The sequence below is a fragment of the Bombina bombina genome, chromosome 1, assembly GCF_027579735.1.
Source record: "Bombina bombina isolate aBomBom1 chromosome 1, aBomBom1.pri, whole genome shotgun sequence".
NCBI lineage: Eukaryota > Metazoa > Chordata > Amphibia > Anura > Bombinatoridae > Bombina > Bombina bombina.
In genome coordinates, this window is record NC_069499.1 from 109,782,213 (window position 1) to 109,794,973 (window position 12,761).

Below are 12,761 nucleotides of genomic sequence, written 5' to 3' on the forward strand. Positions count from 1 at the left end.
GAGGTCTTCTATCCGGGCGAAGTCATCTTCCAAGCCGGGTCTTCAATCTTCCTTCCGCCGACGCGGAACCACCTTCTTCACCGACGGACTACGACGAATGACGGCTCCTTTAAGGGACGTCATCCAAGATGGCGTCCCCTCAATTCCGATTGGCTGATAGGATTCTATCAGCCAATCGGAATTAAGGTAGGAAAATCTGATTGGCTGATGGAATCAGCCAATCAGATTGAGCTCGCATTCTATTGGCTGTTCCGATCAGCCAATAGAATGCGAGCTCAATCTGATTGGCTGATTGGATCAGCCAATCGGATTGAACTTGAATCTGATTGGCTGATTCCATCAGCCAATCAGATTTTCCTACCTTAATTCCGATTGGCTGATAGAATCCTATCAGCCAATCGGAATTGAGGGGACGCCATCTTGGATGACGTCCCTTAAAGGAGCCGTCATTCGTCGTAGTCCGTCGGTGAAGAAGGTGGTTCCGCGTCGGCGGAAGGAAGATTGAAGACCCGGCTTGGAAGATGACTTCGCCCGGATAGAAGACCTCTTCAGCGCCTCTTTGAAGATGACATCGGCCGGATCGAAGACTTCTTCAGCGCCGCCTGGATGATGACTTCATCGGATGGAAGATTTCTTCAGCGCCGCTTGGAGGATTAACTTCTTCCGCTCCGGATGTCCTCTTCAGTTCCATCGGTGGCTCGGCTGAGTGAAGACGACTCAAGGTAGGATGATCTTCAGGGGATTAGTGTTAGGTTTTTGTAAGGGGGGTTTGGGTTAGATTAGGGGTATGTGGGTGGTGGGTTTTAATGTTGGGGGGGGGGGTTGTATTTTTATTTTACAGGCAAAAGAGCTGAACTTTTTGGGGCATGCCCCCACAAATGGCCCTTTTAAGGGCTGGTAAGGTAAAAGAGCTTTGAAATTTATGTAATTTAGAATAGGGTAGGGATTTTTTTTATTTTGGGGGGGTTTGTTATTTTATTAGGGGGCTTAGATTAGGTGTAAGTAGCTTAAACTTGTTGTAATATTTTTAACATGTTTGTAACTTAATTTTTTATTTTTTGTAACTTAGCTTTTTTTATTTTTTGTACTTTAGTTAGTTTATGTAATTGTATTTCATTGTAGTTCTTTGTAGGTAGTTTATTTAGTTAATTTAATGATAGTGTAGTATTAGGTTTAATTGTAACTTAAGTTAGGATTTATTTTACAGGTAATTTTGTATTTCTTTTAGCTAGGTAGTTATTAAATAGTTAATAACTATTTAATAACTATTCTAACTAGCTAAAATAAATACAAAGTTACCTGTAAAATAAATATAAATCCTAAGATAGCTATAATATAATTATTAATTACATTGTAGCTATCTTAGGGTTTATTTTACAGGTAAGTATTTATTTTTAAATAGGAATAATTTATTAAAGTATAGTGTAGTGTTAGGTGTAATTGTAACTTAGGTTAGGATTTATTTCACAGGTACATTTCTCTTTATTTTAGCTAGGTAAGCTATTAAATAGTTAATAACTATTTAATAGCTATTGTACATGGTTAAAATAAATTGAAAGGTACCTGTAAAATAAAAATAAATCCTAAGATAGCTAGAATATAATTATTATTTATATTGTAGCTATATTAGGGTTTATTTTAAAGGTAAGTATTTAGTTTTAAATAGGATTCATTTAGTTAATAAGAGTTAATTTATTTAGATTTATTTAATTAATATTTAAGTTAGGGGGCGTTAGGGTTAGGGTTAGGTTTAGGGGTTAATCATTTTATTACAGTGGCGGCGGCGTAGTGGGGGGCAGGATAGGGGTTAATAAATTTATTATAGGTGGCGACGGTGTAGGGGGGGCAGATTAGGGGTTAATAAATGTATTATAGGTGGCGACGGTGTAGGGGGGGCAGGATAGGGGTTAATACATTTAATATAGGTTGCGGCGGGTTCAGGGAGCGGCGGGTTAGGGGTTAATACATTTATTATAGTTGCGGTGGGCTCCGGGAGCGGCGGTTTAGGGGTTAATATGTATAGAGTAGCTTGCGGTGGGCTCCGGGAGCGGCGGTTTAGGGGTTAATATGTATAGAGTAGCTTGCGGTGGGCTCCGGGAGCGGCGGTTTAGGGGGTAATAACTTTATTTAGTTGCGGCGGTGTAGGGGGGGTCAGATTAGTGGTGTTTAGACTCGGGGTACATGTTAGGGTGTTAGGTGTAGACAGCTCCCATAGAAATCAATGGGATGTCTGTCAGCAGCGAACTTGTACTTTCGCTATGGTCAGACTCCCATTGATTCCTATGGGATCCGCCGCCTCCAGGCTGGCGCTTTGAAAACCAGGTACGCTGGGCCGTAAAAGTGCCGAGCGTACCTGCTAGTTTTTTGATAGCTAGCAAAAGTAGTGAGAATGTGCCGCACTTGTGTGCGGAACATCTGGAGTGACGTAAGAATCGTTCTGTGTCGGACTGAGTCCGGCGGATCGAAGCTGACGTCACAAAATTCTACTTTTGCCGGTCTCGAGCCTTTGATAACTAAGGCGTATCAGCCTCGCCACAAATACGCTGCGGAATACGCAGCGTATTTGAGGTTGACGGCTTGATAACTACCCCCCATTTACTTAGATATCTGGACAGGTGAAAAAAAATGTATAACTTTTGTGTTTTTGTAAAAATGTATAGTTATTCTTTTTTTAAATAACATTGTGTTGATTTTCAGACTCCTAACCAAGCCCCAAAGTTTTAGATGTATACTGACGTATACAGACTTCAGATTGCTTCTGTTTGTATGATGGGTCTTTTCATATGCAGGGGGGGTCTGCTCTCAGCCTCTTTCATTGGGTGTCTCATCCTATCCTCATCAACAGTGCTTGATTGGGAGCTTCTATGTAAGTTTTTAAAATTTTAAACTGGATATCAGTATCTGCAGTAGAATTCCAGTCCAACAGAAAACAGCTTTTCTCTTGAATTTTGGATTCTTCTGTTGGATTTCTTGTGAGCACCAATCTCTCTAGCAGTCAACAATGTATAACAATGTTAAAAACATTGTTGTAAACACTGCTGCCATATAGTGCACAGGACACATGCTACTAAACATACCTATGTATTATCTTTAACCCCTTAACGACAGCAACATACCCAGGACATATATTACATAGGTGCCAGTGCTGTAGACCTTTTACTGTGGCTGTAACTTCCACTTCCACTATGGACCCTATCTTATGCTGTCTTGGACCACAGGATCCATAACAATACCTTCCTAACAATCAATGCCTCACCAATGGGACCCTTTCCCTGGGAACAGGGCATGTAGGGAATTATCTCTCCAACATTCCCTTTAACACATGTACATTATACCCTCCCCCTTGCAACTAACCCCTATGGGGTCCATTTATCATTGTGCAGAAGGACATGATCCGCTATAGCGAACCATGTCCGCCGTACAACGATAAATGCAACAGCATACGCTGTCGGCATTTATCATTGCACCAGCAGTTCTTGTAAACTGCTGGTGCAATACCGCCCCCTGCAGATTTGCAGCCAATCGGCCGCCAGCAGGGGTGTCAATCAACCCTATCGTATTTGATTGGGTTGATTTCTGTCCGCTGCTTGATAACTTGTGTTTCTGGCAAGCCTGAAGGCTCGCCAGAAACACGGGGCATCAAGCTCCGTTCGGAGCTTTATAAATAGACCCCTATATCTCTAGCATTAGCCCATAGGTAATGTTATCCCCTTTTTCTTGTAGATGCGCCACTTTTATCTACCGTTCCTCTAAAAAGCAAATCCCCAAATTATAAAAAAAAAGTGATTCTTTTTACCTATTTACATTTTTCTTAAAGGAGCAGTAAACACCTTGTAATTACGATATCTTTGTCAGTCTTCCAATAGATTAACATGTCAGCAGAGTCTCAATGTTATTAACAGATTAAAACCTTGTTTGCTGCATTTTTTTTTCAGTGGTCCAACTCGACACACCATTTTCCTTCCTATATTAAAACAATCAGTATTGATTGTTAAATCAGGTGAGCACTCATTATTCTGAAATCACAGTAACCAGTCAAAAGAGTGTCACATATTTAATTGGAATCCCTTTGAATGGGAAACCAAAAATCACCCAAGGTGAATAGAAAGTTTTCTCAAGGGAAACTCTAATGTCTTGGATTGTGGGGATTTTTAGCATTAATCCAAAAAAACACTGTGTATGCTTTCAATGGCAACAAACAGTGGCGTCACTAGGGTTGGTGTCACCCGGTGCGGTAAGTTATAGTGTCACCCCCCCCCAGAGAGCAGACACACACAAAAACACAGGCACACACACATACAAACACTCAGACACACTTAAAAACACACTCAGATGCACACACAAACACTCGGAAACACACTCAGACACACACACAAAAACACTCTGACACACACACAAAAACACTGAGACACACACACACAAAAACACACACACAAAAACACTGAGACACACACACACAAAAACACTGAGACACGCACACACAAAAACACTGAGACACACACACACAAAAACACTGAGACACGCACACACAAAAACTCAGACACGCACACACACAAAAACACTGAGACACACACACACAAAAACTCAGACACACACACACACAAAAACTCAGACACACACATACAAATTATGTAAACTGCACTGCATTAATTATAAAGCTCATGCCTAGAGCTGCTCCCTGGCTCAGCAGAGCATCAAATGAAAGATAAACAGAGCACTCTAAAATAAATCACTGAACAAAAGGTTTAGGCACGCAAACTATGAAAATTCTGCTCTCTGACTCTGTTCCAAGTCTGTCAGTGCACACCCCCTGGCCGCGTGCCTACCACTTCTTATGGCCAATCACCTCTGCACTCTGCCCACCCCCAGACCCCCGCCCACCCTCTCCTCCTACCTCTTCAGTGTGCACTTAGTGTACCGTAACCGTACCAGTCTGATGGGCATCATACGTGGCTCCTACACTTTAGAGACAGTGTCAGACAGTCATGCAGTCAGGTGCTAGGTATCCCCCTCACGATTTCCCAGTTCCCGTTTAGAGAGACAGCACAGCAGTGAGTGACTCCACTGCTCCTCACGTCACTGAGCAGTGAGCACAGATAGGCAGGCAGGTTTAGGCTAGCAGCGCAACTTCGCAAGCCCCACAGCACGCCCACAACATTCATAGTGAAATTGGGCAGGGGAGGAGCAAAGTACAAACAAGCAAAAGCAGCCGGGAAAACTATTTGTTGAAATTGCAGCGCTGGCTCAAGTGGCAAAAAAATTAAGTGTCTACAACTTCCTCAGTCCCACTAATGTTCACAAATGCCGGCCCCTCTAATAATAAAATATATGCATCTCTACATTGTATTTCTTTGAATTTCAATAAAATTTAAACAAAAAATTTTTTTTTGTGGTGTCACCCCCTGGAGGGTGTCACCCAGGTGCGGCCCGCACCCCCCTAGGGATGCCACTGGCAACAAACAAATTAAATGTCTGTTATATTGAAGAAGCGTCTGTAGAATAACATGTACATTTACTATATTTCACATCATAAGCAATTTGAGCACCTAAATTTTTTCTTACATTTATGAGGACATAAATTGCTGTAATGTGTCAGAGTGTTCTATTATTACACTATTTAGCGCTGGACTACATTCACTACATTTCTATTATTACACTATCACATGTCACCCCCTGATGGCGGCCCTGAATATTGGTACTTATCAGCTGATTCCCATACTGATCGTGGAACATACGGAGGCCGCAGCTGGTGCCTAAGTGTAAGCACTCTTCAGCGTTTCTGACTATGTTCCAATATCAGCAGTTTGGGTTGTGTATCCAAGGTGCTCATTTTTTTTTAGTAAAAATAGGATTGTAATAGGAGTTTTAAAAGACATTTCAAAATCTTCATTGATTTATATTTGTCTTGATGATTTCCCATTAAAGAAACACACACACTTACAAAAAAAAATATTGTATTTCTGTTGTCTATGTGTAAAGGTTAAACGTTCAGTGAAAGTCAGTTCCAAAGCAGCTGCACTATTGGGACCTAGCTGAAGACATCTGGGAAACCAATGACAATAGGCATATATGTGTATCCACCAATCAGCTGACTTTAACAGGTTTTTTTTCCCTTTTAGCATTTGTTAAAGCATTCTGTTTTATGGTAGACAGTGTGAGACCTGCTCTCCTTCAGTTGACTGATGACTGTTTTTCTGTTTTTACTGTAACATAATTGTTTAAGGGATGTGAAAGTCAGAATTTAAAGGGACATTAAACCCATTTTTTTCTTTCATGATTCAGATAGAGAATACCATTTTAAACAACTTTCTAATTTGCTTCTATTATCTAATTTGCTTCATTCCCTTAATATTCTTTCCTGAAAAGCATATCTAGATAGGCTCAGTAGCTTCTGATTGGTGGCTGCACACAGATGCCTCACGTGATTGGCTCACCAATGTGCATTGCTATTTCTTTAACAAAGGATATCTAAAGATTGCAGCAAATTAGGTAATAAAAGTAAATTGGAATGTTGTTTAAAATTGTATTCTCTAGCTGAATCATCAAAGAAAAATTTGGGGTTTAGTGTCCCTTTAACTTTTTTTGGTTGAGACAGAGCGTGCAGTTTTAAGAGACTTTTCATTTTACTTATATTATCAAATTATTTCATTCTCTTTGCATTATTTATTGAAGAATATACCTAGTTAGGCTCAAGAGCATCAATGCAATACTGGGAGCTAGCTAGTTTGTGCTGGCTACACACATATGCCTCTAGTCATTGGCTCACCAGATGTTTTTAACAATCTCCCAGTAGTGCCTTGCAGCACTGGAGCTGACTTTAACTATGTGTTTAACCCCTTTGCAGAGTTTGAACATGTAGATATTGTATTAATTTGTGAACACATTTCTCCAACATTGGTGTGTCCGGTCCACGGCATCATCCTTACTTGTGGGATATTCTCTTCCCCAACAGGAAATGGCAAAGAGTCCCAGCAAAGCTGGTCACATGATCCCTCCTAGGCTCCGCCCACCCCAGTCATTCTCTTTGCCGTTGCACAGGCAACATCTCCACGGAGATGGTTAAGAGTTTTTTGTAGTTTTATTCTTCTATCAAGTGTTTGTTATTTTAAAATAGTGCTGGTATGTACTATTTACTCTGAAACAGAAAAGGATGAAGATTTCTGTTTGTAAGAGGAAGATGATTTTTAGCAGACAGTAACTAAAATCGATTGCTGTTTCCACACAGGACTGTTGAGATGAAGTAACTTCAGTTGGGGGAAACAGTTAGCAGTCTTTTCTGCTTAAGGTATGACTAGCCATATTTCTAACAAGACTGTGTAATGCTGGAAGGCTGTCATTTCCCCTCATGGGGACCGGTAAGCCATTTTCTTAGTTAAACATAAAAGAATAAAGGGCTTCAAAAAGGGCTTAAAAACTGGTAGACATTTTTCTGGGCTAAAACAATTGCTTTACTAGGCATATTATGCAGATTCTAACTAATTATTGGTATTATAATCTTGGGGAACGTTTAGAAAAACGGCAGGCACTGTGTTGGACACCTTTTTCAGATGGGGGCCTTTCTAGTTATAGACAGAGCCTCATTCTGGGACTGTATAGGGGTTAAATGTAAAAACGGCTCCGGTTCTGTTAATTTAAGGGTTAAAGCTCTGAAATTTGGTGTGCAATACTTTTAATGCTTTAAGACACTGTGGTGAAATTTTGGTGAATTTTGAACAATTCCTTCATACTTTTTCACATATTCAGTAATAAAGTGTTTTCAGTTTGAAATTTAAAGTGACAGTAACGGTTTTATTTTAAAACGTTTTTTTTGTGCTTTGTTGACAAGTTTAAGCCTGTTTAACATGTCTGTACCATCAGATAAGCTATGTTCTATATCAGGGGTGTCCAAACTTTGCTCTCCAGAGGTTTTGGAACTACATTTCCCATGATGCTCAGGTAGATAAAATGCTGGCTGAGCATCATCGGAAATGTAGTTCGAAAACCTCTGGAGAGCAAAGTTTGGACACCCCTGTTCTATATGTATGAAAGCCAATGTGTCTCCCCATTTAAATTTATGTGATAATTGTGCCATAGTGTCCAAACAAAGTAAGGACAGTAATGCAACAGATAATGATATTGCCCAAGATGATTCCTCAAATGAGGGGAGTAAACATGATACTACATCATCCCCTACTGTGTCTACACCAGTTATGCCCACACAGGAGGCCCCTAGTACATCAAGTGCGCCAATACTTATTACCATGCAACAATTAACGGCTGTAATGGATAACTCCATAGCAAATCTTTTATCCAAAATGCCTACTTATCAGAGAAAGCGCGATTGCTCTGTTTTAAACACTGAAGAGCAAGAGGACGCTGATGATAACTGTTCTGACATACCCTCACACCAATCTCAAGGGGCCATGAGGGAGGTTTTGTCTGATGGAGAAATTTCAGATTCAGGAAAATTTCTCATCAAGCTGAACCTGATGTTGTGACATTTAAATTTAAATTAGAACATCTCCGCGCACTGCTTAAGGAGGTGTTATCTACTCTGGATGATTGTGACAATTTGGTCATTCCAGAGAAATTATGTAAGACGGACAAGTTCCTAGAGGTTCCGGTGCCCCCCGACGTTTTTCCTATACCCAAGCGGGTGGCGGACATAGTAAATAAAGAGTGGGAAAGGCCCGGCATACCTTTTGTTCCCCCCCCCTATATTTAAGAAATTATTTCCTATAGTCGACCCCAGAAAGGACTTATGGCAGACAGTCCCCAAGGTCGAGGGGGCGGTTTCTACTCTAAACAAACGCACTACTATTCCTATCGAAGATAGTTGTGCTTTCAAAGATCCTATGGATAAGAAATTAGAGGGTTTGCTTAAAAAGATTTTTGTACAGCAAGGTTACCTTCTACAACCAATTTCATGCATTGTTCCTGTCACTACGGCAGCGTGTTTCTGGTTCGAGGAACTAGAAAAATCGCTCAGTAAAGAATCTTCGTATGAGGAGGTTATGGACAGAGTTCAAGCACTTAAATTGGCTAACTCTTTTGTTTTAGATGCCGCTTTGCAATTAGCTAGATTAGCGGCGAAAAATTCAGGGTTTGCTGTCGTGGCGCGCAGAGTGCTTTGGCTAAAGTCTTGGTCAGCAGATGTGTCTTCCAAGACAAAATTGCTTAACATTCCTTTCAAAGGTAAAACATTATTTGGACCTGATTTGAAAGAGATTATTTCAGACATCACTGGGGGAAAGGGCCACGCCCTCCCACAGGATAGGTCTTTTAAGGCTAATAATAAGCCTAATTTTCGTCCCTTTCGCAGAAACGGACCAGTCTCTAATTCTGTATCCTCTAAGCAAGAGGGTAATACTTCACAACCCAAACCAGCCTGGAAACCAATGCAAGGCTGGAACAAGGGTAAGCAGGCCAAGAAGCCTACCACTGCTACCAAAACAGCATGAAGGGATAGCCCCCGATCCGGGACCGGATCTAGTGGGGGGCAGACTTTCTCTCTTTGCTCAGGCTTGGGCAAGAGATGTTCAGGATCCTTGGGCGCTAGAAATAGTTTCTCAAGGTTATCTCCTGGAATTCAAGGAACTACCCCCAAGGGGAAGGTTCCACAGGTCTCAATTATCTTCAAACCAAATAAAGAGACAGGCATTCTTACATTGTGTAGAAGACCTGTTAAAGATGGGAGTGATACATCCAGTTCCAATAAGAGAACAAGGAATGGGATTTTATTCCAATCTGTTCATAGTTCCCAAAAAAGAGGGAACATTCAGACCAATTTTGGATCTAAAGATCCTAAACAAATTTCTCAGGGTACCATCGTTCAAAATGGAAACTATTCGAACGATCCTACCTACTATCCAGGAAAATCAATTTATGACTACCATGGATTTAAAGGATGCGTACCTACATATTCCTATCCACAAGGAACATCATCAGTTCCTAAGGTTCGCTTTTCTGGACAAGCATTACCAGTTTGTGGCACTTCCATTTGGATTAGCCACTGCTCCAAGGATTTTCACAAAGGTACTAGGGTCCCTTCTAGCGGTTCTAAGACCAAGGGGCATTGCAGTAGTACCTTACTTGGACGACATCCTGATTCAAGCGTCGTCCCTGTCAAAAGCAAAGGCTCATACGGACATCGTCCTAGCCTTTCTCAGATCTCATGGATGGAAGGTGAACAAAGAAAAAAGTTCTCTGTCCCCGTCAACAAGAGTTCCCTTCTTGGGAACAATAATAGATTCCTTAGAAATGAGGATTTTTCTGACAGAGGTCAGAAAATCAAAACTTCTAAGCTCTTGTCAAGTACTTCATTCTGTTCCTCGTCCTTCCATAGCGCAGTGCATGGAAGTAATAGGATTGATGGTTGCAACAATGGACATAGTTCCTTTTGCACGAATTCATCTAAGACCATTACAACTGTGCATGCTCAGACAGTGGAATGGGGATTATACAGACTTGTCTCCGACGATTCAAGTAGATCAAAAGACCAGAGATTCACTCCGTTGGTGGCTGACCCTGGACAATCTGTCACAGGGAATGAGCTTCCGCAGACCAGAGTGGGTCATTGTCACGACCGACGCCAGCCTAGTGGGCTGGGGCGCGGTCTGGGAATCCCTGAAAGCTCAGGGTCTATGGTCTTGGGAAGAGTCTCTTCTCCCGATAAACATTCTGGAACTTAGAGCGATATTCAATGCTCTCAGAGCTTGGCCTCAACTAGCAAAGGCCAAATTCATAAGGTTTCAGTCAGACAACATGACGACCGTTGCATATATCAATCATCAGGGGGGAACAAGGACTTCCCTGGCGATGAAAGAAGTGACCAAGATAATTCAATGGGCGGAGGATCACTCCTGTCACTTGTCTGCGATCCACATCCCAGGAGTGGAAAATTGGGAAGCGGATTTTCTGAGTCGTCAGACATTCCATCCGGGGGAGTGGGAACTCCATCCGGAAATCTTTGCCCAAATAACTCAATTATGGGGCATTCCAGACATGGATCTGATGGCGTCTCGTCAGAACTTCAAGGTTCCTTGCTACGGGTCCAGATCCAGGGATCCCAAGGCGACCCTAGTAGATGCACTAGTAGCACCTTGGACCTTCAACCTAGCTTATGTATTCCCACCGTTTCCTCTCATCCCCAGGCTGGTAGCCAGGATCAATCAGGAGAGGGCCTCGGTGATCTTGATAGCTCCTGCGTGGCCACGCAGGACTTGGTATGCAGACCTGGTGAATATGTCATCGGCTCCACCATGGAAGCTACCTTTGAGACAGGACCTTCTTGTTCAGGGTCCATTCGAACATCCGAATCTGGTTTCCCTCCAACTGACGGCTTGGAGATTGAACGCTTGATTTTATCAAAGCGTGGGTTTTCAGATTCTGTAATAGATACTCTGATTCAGGCTAGAAAGCCTGTAACTAGAAAAATTTACCATAAAAATTTGGAAAAAATATATCTGTTGGTGTGAATCTAAAGGATTCCCATGGAACAAGATAAAAATTCCTAAGATTCTATCCTTTCTACAAGAAGGTTTGGAGAAAGGATTATCTGCAAGTTCTCTGAAGGGACAGATCTCTGCTTTATCTGTTTTACTTCACAAAAGACTGGCAGCTGTGCCAGATGTTCAAGCATTTGTTCAGGCTCTGGTTAGGATCAAGCCTGTTTACAGACCTTTGACTCCTCCCTGGAGTCTAAATCTAGTTCTTTCAGTTCTTCAAGGGGTTCCGTTTGAACCCTTACATTCCGTAGATATTAAGTTATTATCTTGGAAAGTTTTGTTTTTGGTTGCAATTTCTTCTGCTAGAAGAGTTTCAGAGTTATCTGCTCTGCAGTGTTCTCCGCCCTATCTGGTGTTCCATGCAGATAAGGTGGTTTTGCGTACTAAGCCTGGTTTTCTTCCGAAAGTTGTTTCCAACAAAAATATTAACCAGGAGATAGTTGTACCTTCTTTGTGTCCGAATCCAGTTTCAAAGAAGGAACATTTGTTACACAATTTGGACGTAGTCCGTGCTCTAAAATTCTATTTAGAGGCTACTAAAGATTTCAGACAAACATCTTCCTTGTTTGTTGTTTATTCTGGTAAAAGGAGAGGTCAAAAAGCGACTTCTATCTCTCTTTCCTTTTGGCTTAAAAGCATTATCCGATTGGCTTATGAGACTGCCGGACGGCAGCCTCCTGAAAGAATCACAGCTCACTCCACTAGGGCTGTGGCTTCCACATGGGCCTTCAAGAACGAGGCTTCTGTTGACCAGATATGTAAGGCAGCGACTTGGTCTTCACTGCACACTTTTGCCAAATTTTACAAATTTGATACTTTTGCTTCTTCGGAGGCTATTTTTGGGAGAAAGGTTTTGCAAGCCGTGGTGCCTTCCATTTAGGTGACCTGATTTGCTCCCTCCCTTCATCCGTGTCCTAAAGCTTTGGTATTGGTTCCCACAAGTAAGGATGACGCCGTGGACCGGACACACCAATGTTGGAGAAAACAGAATTTATGCTTACCTGATAAATTACTTTCTCCAACGGTGTGTCCGGTCCACGGGCCGCCCGGGTTTTTTAATCAGGTCTGATGAATTATTTTCTCTAACTACAGTCACCACGGTATCATATGGTTTCTCCTATATATATTTCCTCCTGTCCGTCGGTCGAATGACTGGGGTGGGCGGAGCCTAGGAGGGATCATGTGACCAGCTTTGCTGGGACTCTTTGCCATTTCCTGTTGGGGAAGAGAATATCTCACAAGTAAGGATGACGCCGTGGACCGGACACACCGTTG

General features: G+C 41.9%; 1 protein-coding gene across 1 annotated transcript in view; it reads left to right on the forward strand.

Moving 5' to 3' along the window:
* EML5 (EMAP like 5) overlaps positions 1-12,761 on the forward strand; it is a 261,422-nt gene that overhangs the window by 82,699 nt on the left and 165,962 nt on the right. The gene's annotated exons all lie outside the window — the stretch shown is intronic.